Source organism: Marmota marmota, unplaced genomic scaffold (assembly GCF_001458135.2).
Source record: "Marmota marmota marmota unplaced genomic scaffold, marMar, whole genome shotgun sequence".
In the NCBI taxonomy this organism is placed as follows: Eukaryota; Metazoa; Chordata; class Mammalia; order Rodentia; family Sciuridae; genus Marmota; species Marmota marmota.
Genome location: NW_026000174.1, coordinates 42,620,541 through 42,639,915, shown reverse-complemented (window position 1 = coordinate 42,639,915; position 19,375 = coordinate 42,620,541). Strand labels below are relative to the sequence as shown.

Here is a 19,375-nt window from a genome sequence, read left to right as displayed (position 1 = left end):
AGTGAGAAAGTGTATAATCACTACTCTTTCTGTTTGCATTTCTGCAACTTAAAATATTGAAGTTAAATTTTGGATGTATAATTTTATCAAAAACAAGCAAAAAAATCTGAATGATCAACTTTATTATTCTAAGTAGCATTTTAGTAGCTTTTCAGCTGATAAAATATCTTAAAAGTTGGTACCTAATCTATTATATAAGGGTAGAACATATGGCTTAATTCCTAAGAGAGTACATAAAATATAGAGTCAAAAAATAGGGTTCATAAAATATTTTAAAAACTGTTATGTTATGTAATTCCCCACCCTCAGGCAAGCACAGTTATTGGAAAATCTTAAGTCAACTTGTTTGAAAATGGTTGTGAATTATGACATTTTTGGACTAAAAAAGTATCATATCTGATTATTCAAAAGCATACAACACTTTGGTAAAAAGATGTCAGGGTTCTAATATAATAATTATGATATAATCAAGTTAAAAAAATGAGTCATAATAATTTTCAGTTAGTTTGCCTTTAGAATCATCTGTTACATTTAAGGAAGCCACCTAAGTACAGGGCTTTACAGGTAGTTTAATTCCTAAAAAAATTATTTGTGAATTTTGTATAAAGTGAAAAACTCTTTTGAAGTATAAATATCCTCTCCTCATGTTTTTATAAATCCATATTAAAAAAACATCTAGTGTACTTAAACTAATATATACTTGTATTTAAGGGAAATGACTTGCCAAAGCATGAAATATGAAATGACAGTAGTAAAACATAATCCAACCAATTAAGCTTAGGATTTAGAGCAATTTTCTTTCAAGGAATAGAGGCATCCTGAAAAGATCATGCAACTCACAGGAGAAAAGGAATATTCCCCTTCAGACCTAGAATATCAAGGTTACATGTAATGTGGTGACATGAGTTTTCAAAGTTGTGTCATTTGGACGAAGCAGAACAAATTGATGAGAGATTGTTCAGTTGAAACTTCAATTTTTTCTAGTGTCTATGTACACAGGGCAGATTCTTTTTCTCTAGTACTAAGAAAGTTGATATGCAGTTTGTTGGGAGTTTAGGTGACAAGACAGTCCATCCCAAGGAAGGTGGACCTAAGACACATATCACTTAATGATGGCAATCAGGTTTATCGCTATCTCTGATGACTTGTTACAAGTACTGAAGCAAATAAATAAAAACTACTCAGGCTAATAATTTGAAGCCACTGAAAAAGTATAGTATATTACATGAAAAACAATGCTACTGGCACATGAATAATGTATATTATGTGGGTATTCTAGGAAAAATGTATTTTTGCTGGTTATTTTATAGGCAACAGAATATATTATCAGTTCTAAGCATAGTCATTGAAACAAACAAATGTTAAACAATTTTGTTAATCTTCATTGGACAGAATAATGGATGAAAGTAAGCCACAAGCTTATATCCAGTAATGACAACTAGATATGTTATATGATATGACATGAATTTGTTATTTAATATCTTGAAGTGTTATTTTTTTATTAAAAAGTTTCCCATCCTTGCCAACATATCATTAACAACAGAATGAAAATCAAAGCTTAATCATTTCATCTAAATGTTTTAGCAAGAAGTGAGGTTTGTACAATATCTTGACAAACACTACCTGACAAAATTTGTGCTGGATTAAAAAAAATACAAAAGCATAGCACATTCTAGGTTGATAACTTCTGTGGTAATAATGGTCTAGTCTAGTTGAATCTCACAGTGCAATTAATATCCAGAACTTGGACTTAAAATTTTAAGTTCTGAAGTCTATCTAAATGATTTCAACTACTGTTGAAAACTCCTCAACGTATTACTATACAATGCAACCAACACCATTGCTAGAATAGCAAATGAATGCGTGTATGATCCAAAAACTAAATTATAGACTGGGATATTATAATAAATCTTTGAGGAATTTACCTAGGAATAGGAAACTCAACTGTGGGATGAAGTTGCTAATGCCCTCTGAAATTAGAAGGTGAATAATGAGTTGAGTAACTTTAAGTTGTGTTAGAGGACTTTCAAAATCGTATCGTAAAATAATGATGTCAATCATAGTTTGACTTGGACTTAATATGTAAAATTTACCAATGACATTAAATATAAAATTGTCCTGAACAATTTTAGAAATTGTTGTTTTAGAAATTGAATACTGTCCTGAACTATTTTAGAAAATTATGACTGGGAAGACGAAAAGAGGTATCTGTAAACTAGAAACTCAAGGCAATAAGTCAAACAGACTTTTATTTCTTTTCTAAAGACAAAGAAATGATAGATTCTTTCCCAGTATATATTCTATAATGCAAAATTCTGATACATTTCTCTTTTAAAATGGAATAGCCAGAAAACATTAATATAGAATATAATAAACTGTCGCATCCACTTCTATGAGCCATTTTTCTTTTTCTTTTCTTTTTTTCCCCCCCAAGATATTTCCTTTTCTTAGAACCAATATTTGAGCAAACAGGCCCGGCATCTTGTGTATGAGTCCTATCAGACCAGGATTCTTTTAATCACAGTCAAGTGGCATTTGGAAGTACTTCACCTCTGACAAAGTTTAGTGTGCATGTGTGCACATGCACGAGTGTTTTCAACTTTAGAAAATGAGCACTGAAGAGGGATACTGAATAACCCCAAGAGCTTATTAACCAGTGCTCCTTGTCATCTCCTTAAAGGAACATGGAAAGCTGAAGAGCTTCTGTGAGGATGAGTGGAGATAAAGATGTGCAGCATATTGTGTGTAAGAGGAGCAGTATGCTTATTTGTCAGCTCCCAAACGACAGGCTGCTGCTCTGTACTGTTACTAAAAATACCATGCTTGGCATGGTAGATGTGAAAAAAAAAATCTGTGGTCTGATTTGGAAAGAAATCAGTGAGGTAAAAATATAACTGGGATCCTTCTTCTTTCATTAGTTTTACATTCCCTTATTTTCCTTAGAAATTTTTTTCTTAAGGTTGACCCCAAACCCAGGGCTTTATTTATTTATTTAACCCCGAGGCTTTCCATACCCTGGATATAGCAAATAAATACTAAGTAAACTACTTGGCAATAATAAAAAGGAAACAAATCAAATACACAGAAAAGCAGATTTTGATTTTGTGTTGTTGCTGAGGACAGCCCACATTGTTTCAAAACACACTTTTTGGTGATCTTTCTAGATTTCCCTAGATTTTTCTTTTCCCAAAACACTGATATTGTCAAGCTGAAAGATCCAGATATATCAGATTTACTGATGGCTAAAATGAAGCAAGTATTCATAATCTTGCCTGTCTTAGTAGTATCTTCTTCAATAATTGTTTATGCCACAGTAGGCAGTTTTTAAAATATTCCTCCTCAGTTAATGGATATTTAATTTTCATCTATGTCAAAGGACAAGCAGAGATCAGGTCAGATAAATATATTATAAAAAATGAATTATATAAATATACAAGAACTTGAAATCACAGAAGTATAGAAAGAGATGAGTTAGGAAAGAATTGATTTGCTTAATACTTATGTAAGAGATCTCTTCTTTCCTTTTTCTTTCTCTCCTTTCTTTATGGAGCACCTACCTCTATATAAAACAATAGCTAGCTGGAAAAGCAATGAGTCCTTGTCCTCAAGAAGGTGCTGCAAGAACCCTGAGGGGAAAGACTGAGGTTCTATTCCAGTTTAATTTAAAAGACAAGTTAGACAGGAAGTTAGAGTCCTAGGAGTAGAAAATGAACAGCAAATGCAAAATTGAAAAGGGGTATGACAGTCTGGGTTGTTTGCGATGGCTGGAGATTATGGCTTGTACAAGAAAACAGTCAAAGATAAGAATGGAGAAGCAGGCAGGCACAGAATAGGTAGGGCTTTCCTTCTTAAAGCAGTGGTGAGTCAGTGAACTTTTCAATCATGGGAAATGAGATGATCAGATTTCTTCCCTGAACATGTTTCTCTGGCTATATTGATGTCATTCTTGTGCCTGGAGGGAGGGGAAACACTGGAAGCAGGGAGAGCAGTTAGGAGGCCTGTGCAGCAATCCAGGCAAGGGAAAATGAGATCCCATTCTCCAAAGTGTGGGGCTCTGTTACTTCCACCTGTGAGCACTTGTGGTTCTTCTTAATAATTTTCTCATATCCTTCAATATTTACTCTTTCAAAATAAAATCTTCTCCTTGATATGAAAGGAAATTCATACCTGGTTTATAAGAAAGTTGCTATTATGTTGCTGGCATCATTTCTCTTCTAGTCTCCACAAGGAACCAGGTATTAAAAGAGAGGAAGACTTGCTGAGAACAGAACAGGCAACTAACAAAGAGATGGATAGATAGGTGGGTGGATGGATGGACGAAGAGACATACCAACTCAATATTAAAGTTCTACTAGGTGCCAAATATTATTGTAGGTACCAATATCCTTTTCTTATTCTAGGTTCTTACTGGCATTTACTTACTATTTCTCCATAGTCTCCACTAGTTTTTAATAATTCCTCATGTTTTTTTAAAGTTTTTTTTTGTAGTTGTAGGTAGACAGCATGTCTTTATTTTATTTGTTTATTTTTATGTGGTGCTAAGGATTGAACCCAGTGCTTCACATATGCTAGGCAAGTGCTGTATCACTGAGCTACAGCCCCAGCCCCCAATTCCTCATTTTTCCTGGCCTTTGGTACTGGGAATTGAACTCAGGAATGCTTTACCACTTCTCCGATCCTTTTTAACTTTTTCTTTGAGACAGGCTTTTGCTGAGGGTCTCAGTAACTTGATGAGGTTGGCCTCAAACTTGTGATCCCCTTTCCTCAACCTCTTGAGTCACTGGGATTACAGGTGTAAGCCATGTCACCTGGCTTTTTCCTAGTCTTTTATGAAAGACTTTGATACTTCTGAAGAGCTCTGATTAGTTATTTTGTAGGATGTTCCTTAATATGAGCTTGTCTCAAATGTTTTCATGATTGAAATTATACATTTCTGGCAAGGTTACCACAGAACTGATGTATACTTCTCAGTTCGTGAAGCCATGCTGCAATGTTCCATTGCTGGTGCTGTTTACCTTGACTATGTCATTAAGTTGGTGTCTATCACATTTCTCCAAAGAAAAATTGTTATCTTTCCCTTTGTAATTGACAAATACCTTGGCCAAGATATTTTGAACTTTGCAAATCCTGTTTCTTATCAAATTTTTGCTCATTAATTTTCATATCCATCAAGGGATCTTGTTTGCCTGATGGTAATTCTCTAGTTCCCTCTTTGCTTCCATATTTTTAAATTTATTTGATTATTTTCCCTCTTCCGTCTCTGGAATCAAGCAATCAAGTACTTCTCCTAGAAGACCTGGTCTTCTTTACTGGAAAATAGTACATAGAGGCCAAGATCTGGCCCTAGGAATGACATTGTTATAGAACTGTCATTGCTTTATATATGGATATATTTTATATATTATATTCTTTATTAAATTAAAAATGTATTTTAACTTAATAAAGAAAATACTTTTTTTTAAGGTCATAGTTGTATAGAGTCTAAGGCACAGTGCTGACATCAGATTGGTCCTGGTGAAGGATAACATCACAATATTGGGAGAACCTGCAAGAGCGAGAGATCACATTGCCAGACAAGAAGCCAGAGAGGCTGGGAGTTGCCAGCCTTGTTCTTTCACAATCCTGGAAAAGGGTATTTTTAAGATAGTTTGGTGAGGGAAAGCCTGTTTGAGGAGGCCATTTAGAGACTTAAATGAAGTAGAGGAGGGAGCAATGCAAATGACCTAGAAATAGTTTTCTGCACATAGGGGTGGAGTAGTACAAATTGCTGATGTAAGAATGCAGGAAGGTAAGGGCAATTGGAGCTCTATGGGCTCTGGGAAAGTGACAGGAAATGAGTTCAGAAAGTGGGCGCTATATTTGTAAACCATAGTAAATAGTGTCTTAATTATGATGGGAAGCCACTGGAGTGTTCTGAGCAGGAGCATATCATAATCTGACTTGCTTTGTAATAACAGATTATAGTCTGAGTGTACAGCAAACAAATGGGTAGATACTCAAACTAGGAGGCTATTGAAGAGCTCTTATGAGAATTTTGTTTTTGGGGAGTGGTGGTGGTTTCTGGGGATTGAACCCAGGGCCGCATACATGCTAAGCAAGTGCTCCCTTGTGAGAAATGAATGAAAGCAAAATATAATGGAGATTAGGATCATAACTGTAGGAGTAGAGGTGGTGAAAAGTGGCTAGATTTGGTGTATGTGTATATTTATATAGGAATGTGTTAAACATACAGAAAACACAGAAAATAAAATATTAAATGCAATACCCATGTATTCACCCTAAATTTCATCATATTCTAAAAGTTGACCACACTTGATTCATAATAAAACAGTGGTGAAGATCCTTGTGCATTTCTCCACTAATTCTTTTCCCTTCAGGGGTAAGTAATAAACATATTTGACCTTTGTTTTTCTCATGGAATTTACTTAATATATGTATTAATAATCCCCTCACCCACAGTTTTTACTTCCAATTATGTATTGTCAACGGTGGTTGGAAATACTAAATGAAAAATTGCAGATTTAAAACTCATGGGCTGGAATTGTAGCTCAGTGGTAGATGGTAGAGCACTTGCCTAGCATGTGTGAGGCACTGGGTTCAAGCCACAGCACCACATAAATAAATAAAATAAAGGTATTGTGTCCATCTGCAACTAAAATTTTTTTTTTTAAAAATTTAAAACTCTTGAGTTTTAACCTGCATGCCCTTCTGAGTGGGGTGAAGAAATATCACACCATATTGCTCCATTTTACCCTGGACACAAATTATCCCTTGGCCCAGTATATGCATGCTGTACACATGACCCACCCCATAGTCACTTAGTAGTTGTCTTGATTGTATCAGACCAACTATTGCAGTATTACAATACTCATGTTTAAGTAACTCTTATTTTATCTAATAATGGCCCAAAGCACACAAGTAGTGATGCTGGCAATTTGGATATGCCAAAGAGAAGCGTAAAGTGCTTCCTAAGTGAAAAGATGAAAGTTCTTGATTTAAGGAAAAAAATTATATGTTGAAATTGTTAATATGTATAGTAATGAATATTACTATAAAGAAAAATAAACTTGGGCTGGGGTTGTGGCTCAGCGGTAGAGCGCTTGTCTCCCACGTGCGGGACCCTGGGTTTGATCCTCAGCACCACATAAAAAAAAATAAATGAGTGAAATAAAGGTATTGTGTCCAACTATAAAATAAATATTAAAAAAAAGAAAAATAAACTTATGCTAGTTTTGCTGTTGTGCCTCACACTACAAAAGTTATGGCCACAAAATGTGATGATAAGTGCTTAGTTGAGATGAAAAAGGCATTAATTACATTATAGGGTTTGGTACTATCTATGGCTTTAGGTATTCAACAGGGTCTTGGAACACATCCCTATGGATAAATTGGGACTACTGTGTCTATAAATAATATATAATATTATTTTATGTGCTTAAAGGTTTGTTTAAATGAAATGCATGTATTATTTTGCAACTTGTTCTATATCATATGAAATTACGATCTGGAGAATTATCATATTGATTCATGAAATTTTGGCTCCTTTATTTTATACTGCTCTGTAGGAATGTTCCACTTCGTGAATATACACCATTATTTTTTCTGTTCTATCGTTTATATGCGTTGATATATGTGTTTTCAAATTTTCTGTCCTTCAAGAAATGCTGTATTCAACATTCCTTAATTTTTCTTCTTGTATATTACTGCAGCTTTTCTGAAATATGTATTCATAAGTGGAATTTCTAGGTTAAAGGACAGTCACAGTATCAATTTTGTAAGATATTGACAACTTATTCTCAGAAGTAGTTGTAGCAACTTATATTCCTATTGGTATTGTATAAAAATTCCTGTTTCTCATGGAAATCCAGATATAGCAGAATGAAAATGAACACCTATCTCCTACTCTGCAAAAAACTGAATTCAAAGTGGATCAAAGACCTAGGTAATTAGACCAGAGACCCTGCACCTACCAGAAGAATGAAGGCCCAACTTTCTATCATGTCAGGTTAGGCACTGACTTCCTCAACAAGCTCCTAAAGCATAAGAAGTAAAACCAAGAATCAATACATGGGATGGTATCAAACTAAAAAGCTTCTTCACAACAAAGGAAACAATAAAGAATATGAAGAGAGAGCCTACACAATGGGAGAAAATCTTCAGCATCTGCACCTCAGATAGAGTATTCACCTCTAGGATATATAAAGAACTCAAAAATTTTAACCCCCGCAAACCCAAATAACACAGTCAATAAATGGGCAAAGAAACTGTACAGGCACTTCACAGAAGAAGAAATATGAATGGTCAAAAACATATAAAAAATGTTCAACTTCTCTATCAGAGAAATGTACATTAACACTACACTGAGATTCCATCTCACTCCAGTCAGAATGGCAATTGTCAAGAATACAAGTAACAATAAATGTTGGCGAGGATGTAGGGGAAAGGGTTCACTCATACATTGGGACTGCAAATTGGTGCAACTACTCTGCAAAGCAGCATGGAGATTCCTTAGAAAACTTGGAATAGAACTGCTATTTGACCCAGTTATCCCACTCCTTGGTTTATACCCAAAGGACTTAAAATCAGCATTCTACAGTGATGCAGCCACATCAATATTTATAGCATTTCAATTCAAAATAGCTAAGCTTTGGAATTAACAGATGAATGGATAAGAAAATGTGGTATATATACACAATGAAAAGTTACTCAGCCATAAAAAAGAATGACTTCATTACTTTTGATAGTAAATGGATGGATCTGGCGACTATCATGCTAAGTGAAATAAGCCAAACCAAAAAAACCAAAGGCCAAATGTTCTCTCTGATGCAGAGAGATCTGTTCTTATGCAGATGGTATCGCACAATAAGGGGGGAAGGGAAGAATAGAAGTTCAGTGGATTAGACAAAGGGGAATGAAGGGAAGGGAGGAGGAATGAGAATAGAAAAGACAGTAGAATGAGTTGGACATAACTTTCCTAGTTCATATATGAATACACAACCAGTGAAACTCCACATTATGTACCCACAGGAATGGGATTGTAATTAGAATAAATTATACTCCATATGTGTATAATATGTCAAAATATACCCTATTATCACATATATTTAACAACAACAAAAAAGGAAAATTCTTGTTTCTCTAACTTACTTGTTTCTTCAACTTACTTGACTTCTAGACTTTAGAAAATTTGGTGGGTAGGGCATGAGAATTGTTATTTTAGTGTTGCATTTTCCCTATCAGTAACAATCATTTTTTTGTTTCCTCTTCTGTGAATTATACATTCACATTGGCCCATTATGCTCCTCAGTTTTCTTTACTTTTTTACATTATTTATTTATTTTTTTGCATTACAATTCTTAATACACCATTATACCATAATTTATCATATCTCTGATTATATATAAGGTATGTTGACACCAAATTTACATCACCATATCCTAGTTTTCTTAATGAGATACTCATTCTGTATGTTAATATTTGTTGGTGATATGCATTACAAGTTCTTAACTTCCTATTTAGTTTATGGTGTTTTTTATCTGACTAATATGGTCAAAGAGCATTTTCCCAATTCTTGAAAGTTAGGTTCTTCACATTTAATCCTTTCAACTAACAGGGAATTATTTTTGTGCTTGTGTGTGAATTAGGTAAATATTTTTCATATGATAACAAATTATTGAAGAATCAATGAATACTTATCATGAATGGGTCTTGGATCTTGTCAATGCACTTTCTGCATCTATTAATATGATCATGTAATTTTTCTTCTTTTGCCTATTGATGTGATAGATTACTTAATCAATTTGTGTGTGTTCACATGCATTTGTGTGTGAACCCGGTGTAGGGGGGTACTGGGTGACTGAACTCAGTGGGGTTCTACTGCTGAGCTGTATCCTCAGACCCTTTTTATTTTTTATTTTGAGACAGGGCCTTGCTAAGTTGTCCAGGCTGGCAATTCCCAGTACTGCAAAAGCAAACAAAGAACCCCCCCCCTACTCCCAATATTTACTGAGTGTCTATTCAATGCCAAACTCTGGTATGCTGTCTTTCTCCTCTTCTTCCAAGTTCAGCCTTTCTGACAGGGATAATGGCTCCCCATCACACACTGCATAAATATCAATGGAAACTATGTTTCCTGTCTTTTCTTCCCTGTCATTAAAGTTTTGGTTCCTCCCTCTTCTCTCAGATTTTCCAAAAAGTAGAGCTAGTAGAGGACATATGGTTGAAAAGAATACTGTACATATAATTTGAAATTAATAACTTGAAAGAGTGTTAGATATACTGCAGAAATTTGGTACTTGAAATAAATTAAGCCCTTAAAAGGACTTTGGGATTTGTTCTTGGATACACACACTTTATAAATAGGTGCCAAAGTCAATTTCCACTGACTTTTGTAAGTTAGAAAGTCATCAAAGTGCACATATTACTCTGGTACCTAAGACTTAATCTTTTCATATGTAAAATAAAAGTTTAGCATGTGGTAATTTCTTAGGTTCTTTCAGCCTTTTAAATTCCATATAGTTTATATGTTAAGATACTGACTGTGATATTATGTAGTGGAGGCTGAATAATTCTTTTATTGAAGATCTTTAAGAAAAGGTATATTCTTTCTCCATATTTCAGTTAAATGTGTGTCTGCCTAAATGTGGGGAAAGGAAGGGTAAATCATAAATACAGGAAACTAAGTGTGCACTTGGAGCTAAACTGTTAGGGAAAATCACAGGAAATAAAGACAAAAGAATTCACCACAAAAGACATTTAAATGAGCCCTGTAAGAAACATGCCATTAGGAAGATATTTTGCTGGGAAGGAGAAATCAGAAATTATATATTTCTTATTCTTTCAGGGCTCAGGAATTAGATATAAAGCAGAAAATGTAAAACAAAAATACCAACCCAGAACACAACACTTTTTATGGTAGAAAACCTGGAAGTGAACTGAGCAACAGGACAAGGGGAGCATGTGCATTCATCTGGATCTATTTGTACCTCTGGGCAAGACAATCAAGGCCTCTGAATACCCTCTGTATTCCAGATGCCTGATGGAAAGACCCCTGTGACAGGAAGAAAAAGGTGCTTTTGAGTGAGAAAGTGATCTAAGTACTAGAAAGAAAGCAGCTGTTTTTTTTTTCTGGAGGCTCTGGTGTTCTGAAAAACCCCACAAAGTTCCTCCAGAGTCTAGAAAAGCTCTACTGCAACCATTGAAAGCCTATTCTACCTACATTGAGGCTGATTTCCATCACCAATCTCTACTCCCTTCCTGGAATCCAGCAATAAAGCTGGGAGAGTAAACTACCAACCAATCTGCTTCCAGGAGGTACTTCTACCAGTGTTAAAAAAGCCATCAACACTCAAAGAAGGTGACGAAATCCAGCAGATTAAATGGCCCTGACCTATTCAATAAATGCATCTATTTAGTTTTGTTTTCTAGGTATAGGAATTACTATGTGGTTGAATTTATGCATTTAGTTTTTTGAACATTTCTCTCTGCCTTTCCTCTCTCTCATAATTCCTTTCTTCTTTTTAACCTACACTACAAAGAGAATTTAAATACATGGAAAAGCCTCCAAACTCCAGTGATAGAGTATAAATAGAAGTTAAATAATGGATGTTTAAAAGATCATTTGTTAGAATTAGAAATAGTCGACAGGAAGTAATTTGAAATAATAGTTGTGTGGACATGTATAAAAGATTTAGGTCCAAGTTGCTGGGGGAAGTATCTCTTAATAAAGTTAACATAACTATACAGGGCCATATATAACAGCTGGTTTTTCTTTCTTTTCTTTTTTTTTTGCAGGGGCTGTGGATTGGGGATCAAACCCTGGGCCTTGCAACTACTAGGGAAGTGCTCTATCTGTGAGTTATACTCCCAAATCAACAGCTACATTTTTATCTTATTTTTCTTTCTTCTCTGTAATCTGTGTCTCTATGTCTATTTTGCTAGTGACTTATTGGAAGGATTTTTTTTTTTTTTGTACTAGCACTTAACCCAGGGGCACTTAATCGCTGAGCCATATCCCTAACCCTTTTAAAAATATTTATAGACAAGGTCTCACTAAGTTGCTTTGGCCTTGCTAAGTTGCTGAGGCTGGCTTTGAACTAGCAATCCTCCTGCCTCAGCCTACTGAGCTGCCGGAATTTCAAGCATATGCCACTGTTCCTGGAGGAAAGGACTTTTATGTGTCTCTTTTCTTCTTTACTTTTACTAGAATTTTTGATACTTTCATAACCTTAGATGTAAAAGAATAGCATTCCTGACTCTTTGCTCCCACCAATGTGTCCTGTACACTTTTTCTATACAAATATTTGTTAAATGCTGCTTTTAGGATATTGCCAAGAACACACAATGGTTCTTCATATCCTCTACAGCTTTCAAGGCATTCTACAAATCATCCCTATCTCAGTTATTTTCCCCAATACCAACTTTCCCTCAGTCAGGTTGGTTTCTGGACTGTTTCCTGTATGCCAGCATTTATGTCTCCTTACGTGTTTTCTCTATCAAGAGGATCTTCGTCTTTCAATGGCTTTATAGTAATTTTGCCACACTTCAAAGTTGGCCAGGTCCTAGCACCTTCCTTATTTTAGACCTAATTGACCTTTCCTTGCTGAGCTATAATCATCACCTATTCCACACAATTTTATACTTCATAATAATGTATGATTGCCTCATATCTACTCACATTTTCTGTTCTACTATACTGTAAGATCACAAAGGGTAGAAAAGATAGCACAATATATAAAGAAAGACACTGATGATATTCATAGTTCAATGTTCATTAAAGTAAATGTCAATCAGAAATCTGCTATTAGATCTTGGTTTATTCTGCTGTGGAGAAACAGACATATGAGAGGAAGGGTTAACAATAATAACTATTACAGTTAGGGAATACACTACAGAAATCTTCTATTGAAGAAAAAGATAAATTATATTCAGCTGCTTATCTCTAAAAGGAATTATAATCAACAATTGTAAAATATCCTGTTTTACATATTATTAAAAAGCTCTTTTTTTGATGTAGTCCAAATATAATTTCAAAATGCTTTGTCTTATAGAAAAGTTATTTGGCACCAAATATTAAACAGGCTTTCATGGCTTGATACTAACTGATCTTTCAACTTTACTTTTCATTACCTGGTTCTGAGGTTACTTACAAAAATTACTAATAAACACTGAATAAGGGAATTACTGTTGTTACATACTCTGGAGCATTCAGCAAAGAGCAGCTTAATTTAATTTAGAGCATCTGTCCTTGTGACATGTTATTTGGGATCATGTTTAAAACAACTGCTGCTTTTCTCTGACCACAGTAACTTACTAGTGATGACCCATTTCTCAAGAATGGTATGTTACCTCTCAAAGTACCTCAGTTGTAGCTGTCTGGAAGATGACTACCTATCATCTTGAGATAACCCTAGGTTACCCAACATGAATCTTATGAAAATAATATGAGTATAAAAATTACTATATATATATTATATATACCATAAAATTTCATCTAGTCCTATTCCCTCAGTTTCATAACAAAAATTTGCCTTTTCAAATATAAAAATAAACCTATTTCCCTCATTTCCCCTCTACACATTTCTTGGCTTATTCCTTACTTCTATTTTCTGCGTTCCCTGTGATGGGGATCATTCTTGAAAACTCTTTAAACTATTTACTTACATGAAACCCTTCCTAATACCCTCTTCCCCAGTTTTCTTACTTTCTTATGCCATACCATCTTTTGCTTGTTACCTATATTAAAAACACAAGGATTGTCTGCTTGCATTAGAGGTAGCACTTGTGCTGTCTCTCTTCCCTATTTGACTGCAAGCTCCTTAGCAGAGAAAATTATATTTAGCTTTCTCTTTCTAAGCTCATCTGTTCAATCAAGGCTTGCAAAACCCACCAACCACTCCCTCCCCGCCACTTCCCAAACACACGGTTGAGTTAAAAAGAACAGCACATGTATTTTAAAATGTGAAAATGAAATATGTTTCCCCAATTTACTAAAAGTACAAATAAGAGACTACCTGCAATTGTCAACTTCAAACTCTATTTTCCTATTTCACATCTTTGGCAGTACAGAAGCTATTTAAACCAAATCAACTCTCTAATATTTTATTCAACTCTAGTATGACTAACAATTCAATATTATTTGTATCTGTTTATGGATAACTTGCCTCTGTTATTAAGGCATCATAACACTAAATGCACCTAAATGATTTAGGATAAAGCATACACCAAACTGTTTTGCTGAAATCAACTTATGCAGTCAAACAGTTATTGCATACTATTAAACAGGTGGCACATTTCACATCTTTGGCATGTAAAAGTCAATTGGGTTTAGACTTATGTTGTTTAAATGATGCCAATGTGTACTTCTCACCTTCTTAAATATATCAAAATTCCTCAGGATGCCAAACAAAATCTATCCTCTGGGACTAAAATGTGCCAACAGTTTAATGGTACATGGAGACATTACTGGAAAAACTTGAGAGGGGGAAAAAGACCTTTTTTCCAGTAACAGATTCAGGTCTCACAAATGAAAATGAATTGCAGTTCTGGAAATTATCTGATGAATTTTAGGATAGAAAGCCAAATCAGATAATTCAGTACAAATTTTAGAATGATGGTTACAAAATTTTTTTCAACTGCATAGCTCCTGGGTATAACACTGGCTTTCTTAAAGCTTCTTTTGGCAACCAGTTTTGCTGTTTTGAAGGTTCAGAGTAAATTATGTCAATGAATTGGGAAAGAAAAAAAAATTTCATTTTCATTTTCAGACTTGGGATGAGGGGTAATAATGACTAAGCAAATAGGAACTCTGAGCAAATGTTCAGATAAACACATTCTGTGGATTTGCTAGCAGTCTGGAAAGTATGTATTTGTTTTGTGTAGAGAGGGTAGTGGGTATAGCATGTGATAAATATAACCCAAGATGTTAGTAGGTAAACGTGGTATTTGAATATTACTAGTTATTAAAATTTTAAATTTGTTTTTTAAAAACTCATATAGGTTTCACAATTTTAAAATAGTGGTAATAAAGCATAAATTTTAATGAGATTCTGTAAATTAATCTTATTAGTAAAATTTAAAAATGTTTATATAAATAATACTAGAAGAATCTAGTAAGTGGAAACCTAGTAAGTGTAAATTACTAGATCCTTATAGTATTATTTATACTTACAATAGTTTCCCACTGTTTATAACCTTAAATACTAATAAGAAAGATCAGAAGTATTGTGAACATATTGTATGTGTTGAGAAAACAAATTCTATAATGTGTCTACCATGGATGGTAAAAATCAAACCTGAAATACCCCTAAAATAGGACAAATTACAAATAAAGTGCTATAAATAATTCCATGAAGAAAAAAAATAAATTCCTGTGATATCTGTAATAAATAGTAATTTCACATTTTTGAAAATAAACATATAAGCAGATAGTGAAAGCTGCATTTCAACATAGTATAGTCGTGCATATTTTCCATAAATCATTAGGCCTAGAGAATTTTTACTATCTCATTATATTTTAATTAGTGTTGCCTTTTTCAATACAAACTTGTCTCAACCTAACATTCTTAATTTGTTATGAAGATGTTGGCATATAAGATCAAAACAATTAAATACTTAAGAAAATTTTGGTAAAAGCACATACTATAAGATCGACCTTCTTGATTAATTTTTAAGTGTACGGTATTGTTAATTATAAGAAAAATGTTTTCCACAAATCTCTAGAAGTCTTTAATTTTCAGGACTGAAACTCTATTTATAAAACAGCAATTTCTCATTTTCCCTCCTCTCAGTTCCTGGCAAGCATCATTCTACTTTTTGTACTGGTGAGTGTATTTTTGATATTCATATGAGCAGAATCATGCAATATTGTGTTTCTGTGGCTAAATGTTTCATCTAGCATGATGTACTCAAGGTTCATCCATGTTGTAGCATACAGTAGGCTTTCCTTCTTTTTATTTATTTATTTAATTTAAAATATTTTTTGGTTATAGATAGAAACAATACCTTTATTTATTCATCTTTATGTGGTGGTGAAGACCGAACCCAGTGCCTCACCCATGCTAGGTGAGTGCTCTACCACTGAGCCACAACCCCAGCCCAGGCTTTCCTTCTTTTTAAAGGCTGAATAATATTCTCATGTATGTCTATAATACATTTCTTTATTCATTCATCTGTTGATAGCCATTCAGATTGCTTCTTTTTCTTGGTTATCATGAATAATGCTGCAATGAACATGTTAGTGCATGTATCTCCTTGAGATTCTGTTTTCAATTCTCTTCTTTTGGAAAAATACTCCTAGAAGTAGAATTATTAAATCACACGAAAGCTCTATTTTTAATTTTTGAGGTACTTCCATACTCTTTTCCACAGTGGCTGAATATTTTCACTCATTTTACATTACTTTAAGAATGTATGGAACTGAACTTTTACATTCTTTTTACATAACCCCAATTACATACGAGGGTTCCAATTTCTCCACGTCCTTGTCAACACTTGTTATTTTCCATTATTTTGACAATATCCTTCCTAACAGATATGAATGATATCTCACAGTGGTTTTGGTTTGCATTTACCTAATGATTGGTGATTTGGAGCATCTTTTCATAAACCTGTTGGCTATTTTTATGTTTTCTTTGGAGAAATGTCTATTCAAGCCTTTTTTGCATTTTATCTTTCTGAGGTGCTGAGAATTAAGGATTGTTTAAAAATATTTAGTGGTGCAAATGCTAGGCAAGCACTCTACCACTAAGCTGCAAATCCCACCTCTGCCCACTTTTGAAATAGGTTGTCTTTCTTGTCAGTTAGTTTTAGGAGTTCTGTATATATTCAGATATATGGTTTGCAAATATTTTCTCCTATTCCATAGGCTGCCTTTTCACTCTGTTGTTTCCTTTTCTGTGCATAAGGTTTTCAGTTTGATTTTTGTGTATGGTATGGTATAAGATAAAGGTCTAATACCAATTTTTTTATATGGATATCCAGTTTCTTTCGGTTTTAGTGATGAGACTACCTTTTCCTTATTGTATATTCTTGGAATCTATGTCAAGGATCATTTGATCATACACATTTGGGTTTGTTTCTGGGCCATTCTTTTCCATTCATCTATATGTCTTTGTGTGCTGGTACCATATAGTTTTGATTATTGCAGCTTTGTAATAATTTAGAAATTGGGATATGTGAGGCTCCCATACACTCTTCTTTCTCATGATTGTTTTATCTATTTGGGGTCCTTTATGATGCAACATGATTTTTAGAATTATTTTTTCTATTTCTGTAAAAAATGCCACTGTGATTGATAGGGACTTCATTGAGTTTGTAGATTACTGAATATTTTAAACAATACTAATATTTCAAATCTATGCACATGAGATTTCTTTCCATTTATTTGTTTCTGCTTTCATTTTAGCAGTGTTTTGCAGTTTTCAAGTAAACAAGTATTTTGCTTCCTTGGTTAAGTTTATTCTTAAGTATTTTATTCATTTTGGTGCCTTATAAATAAAATTGCTTTCTTAATTTTCTTTTTGATTATTTAGTGGTAATGTACAGAAAGGCAACTAAATTTTGTGTGTCGTCTTTTTTTAAAATCCTGCTACATTGATGAACTTATTGTTTCTATGTGTGTGTGTGTGTGTGTGTGTGTGTGGTGTGGTGTGTAATTTTTAGGGTTTTCTACATGTAAAATCATGTCATTTCAAAGAGATAATTTTGCTATCTCCTTTCTAACATGGATGTTTTTCTTGCTTAGTAGCTCTGGCTAGGGTTTCCAAGTCCTTGTCTTGTTCCCAATCTTAGAGGAAAACTTTTAGTTCTTTACCAGTGAGTATCTTAGCCATGGGCTTTTCATATATTGCATTTATTATGTTGATATTTCTTTTTTTCTTAGGCTATTGTTTTTTTATCATGAAAGTATGATTTTTGTCAAATGATTTTTTTGCATCTATTGAGGTAATCATATATGATGTTTTAATCCTTTGAAATGTTAATGTGGTACATCACATTGATTTTTGTATGTTGAACCATCCTTGCATCCCAGGAATAAATTTCACTTGGTCATGGTATATATGTCTTTTATTATGTTGCTGAATTCAGTTTGTCTGTTTTTTTTTATTAGGATTTTTATATCTTCATTTATCAGATAGTGGCTTGTGATTTTTTTCTTTTTCTGGCTTTAATATCAGAGTAATGCTGGCCTCATAAAAAAGTTTGGATGTGTTCCCATTTCTTCAATTTTTTGGAAGAGTTGGACAAGAACTGGCATTAATTTTTTTTTAAATGTTTGGTAGAATTCACCAGTGGAGCCATCTGGTCCTGGAATTTTCTTTGTTGGAAGGGTTTTTAATAAACCTACTAGTTCTGTTCAGATTTTTAATGTCTTCATGATTTGGTCTTGGTAGGTTAAATTTTTAGGAGTTTATCCACTTCTTTTGGCTTATTCCAATTTGATGGTCTTTTCTAATCTTTATTTTTTAAAAATTCTGTAGCATCAATTGTAATATCTTCTGTTTCATTTCTAATCCTATTTGATTTTCTCTCTTTTATTTTTCTTAGTTTCACTAAAGGTTGTCAGTTTTGGTGAGGTTTTTCAAAAAGTCAACTCTTAGTTTTGTTTGTTTTTCTAGTCTCTATTTCTGCTCTAATTTTTATGATTTCTCTCTTTCTACTAATCCTGAATTTAGTTTGTTCTTCTTTTTCTAGTTCCCCGAAGTGTAGAATTAGCTTGTTAATTTGAGACCTGTCTTCTTTTATAATGTATGTTTATATTACCATAAACTTTCCTCTTAGTAAAGCTTTTGTGTGTCCCTAAGTTTTGATATGTTGTAGTTTTGTTTTTGTCTCAAGATATTTTATAATATCTCTTTTGATTTCTTGTTTGATATATTGGTTGTTAAAAACATATTGTTGCTGAATGTGGTAGAACATGCCTGTAATTCCAGTGATGTGGGAGGTTGAGACAGAAGGAATACAAATTCAATGCAAATTAGTGAAATCCTGTTTCAAAATAAAAATTAAAAATAAGGGCTAAGAATATAGCTCAGTAGCAAAGTGCCTATGGGTTCAATCTCTAGAACTGGAAGAAGAGAAAGAGAGAGAGACAGAGAGAGAGTCAGAGAGATTGGAGTAGTACATGGATAAAAATGGCAGTGGGGATAGTGCAGAAGAATTTGAGCTTTGGGGAAAAGCAGTCTCTTGTTTTTGATCCTGGCTCTGCCACCTGGTAGCTAAGATCCTGGTCAAGCATTTGACTCCAACAAACCAAGATTTCCCCATATCTAAAACTGGGACTGGGATAATTATCATGTAAGGCTCAGCAACACAACAATCGTGAAAAAGAGAGAGAGAGAGAGAGAGAGAGAGAGAGAGAGAGAGAGATATGGGT

The 19,375-nt window shown here is 33.9% G+C and overlaps 1 protein-coding gene and 1 long non-coding RNA gene across 2 annotated transcripts in view; one reads left to right on the top strand and one right to left on the bottom strand.

Moving 5' to 3' along the window:
* Positions 1-19,375, bottom strand: part of Elp4 (elongator acetyltransferase complex subunit 4) — a 245,169-nt gene that overhangs the window by 22,005 nt on the left and 203,789 nt on the right. The window lies entirely within an intron of this gene.
* The window catches only part of LOC125612088, a 40,436-nt gene that overhangs the window by 6,624 nt on the left and 14,437 nt on the right, over positions 1-19,375 (top strand). The window contains exons 2-3 of the long non-coding RNA XR_007342388.1: positions 11,794-11,852; positions 15,789-15,821. This is a non-coding gene — a long non-coding RNA (uncharacterized LOC125612088). The remainder of the gene's footprint in view (positions 1-11,793; positions 11,853-15,788; positions 15,822-19,375) is intronic.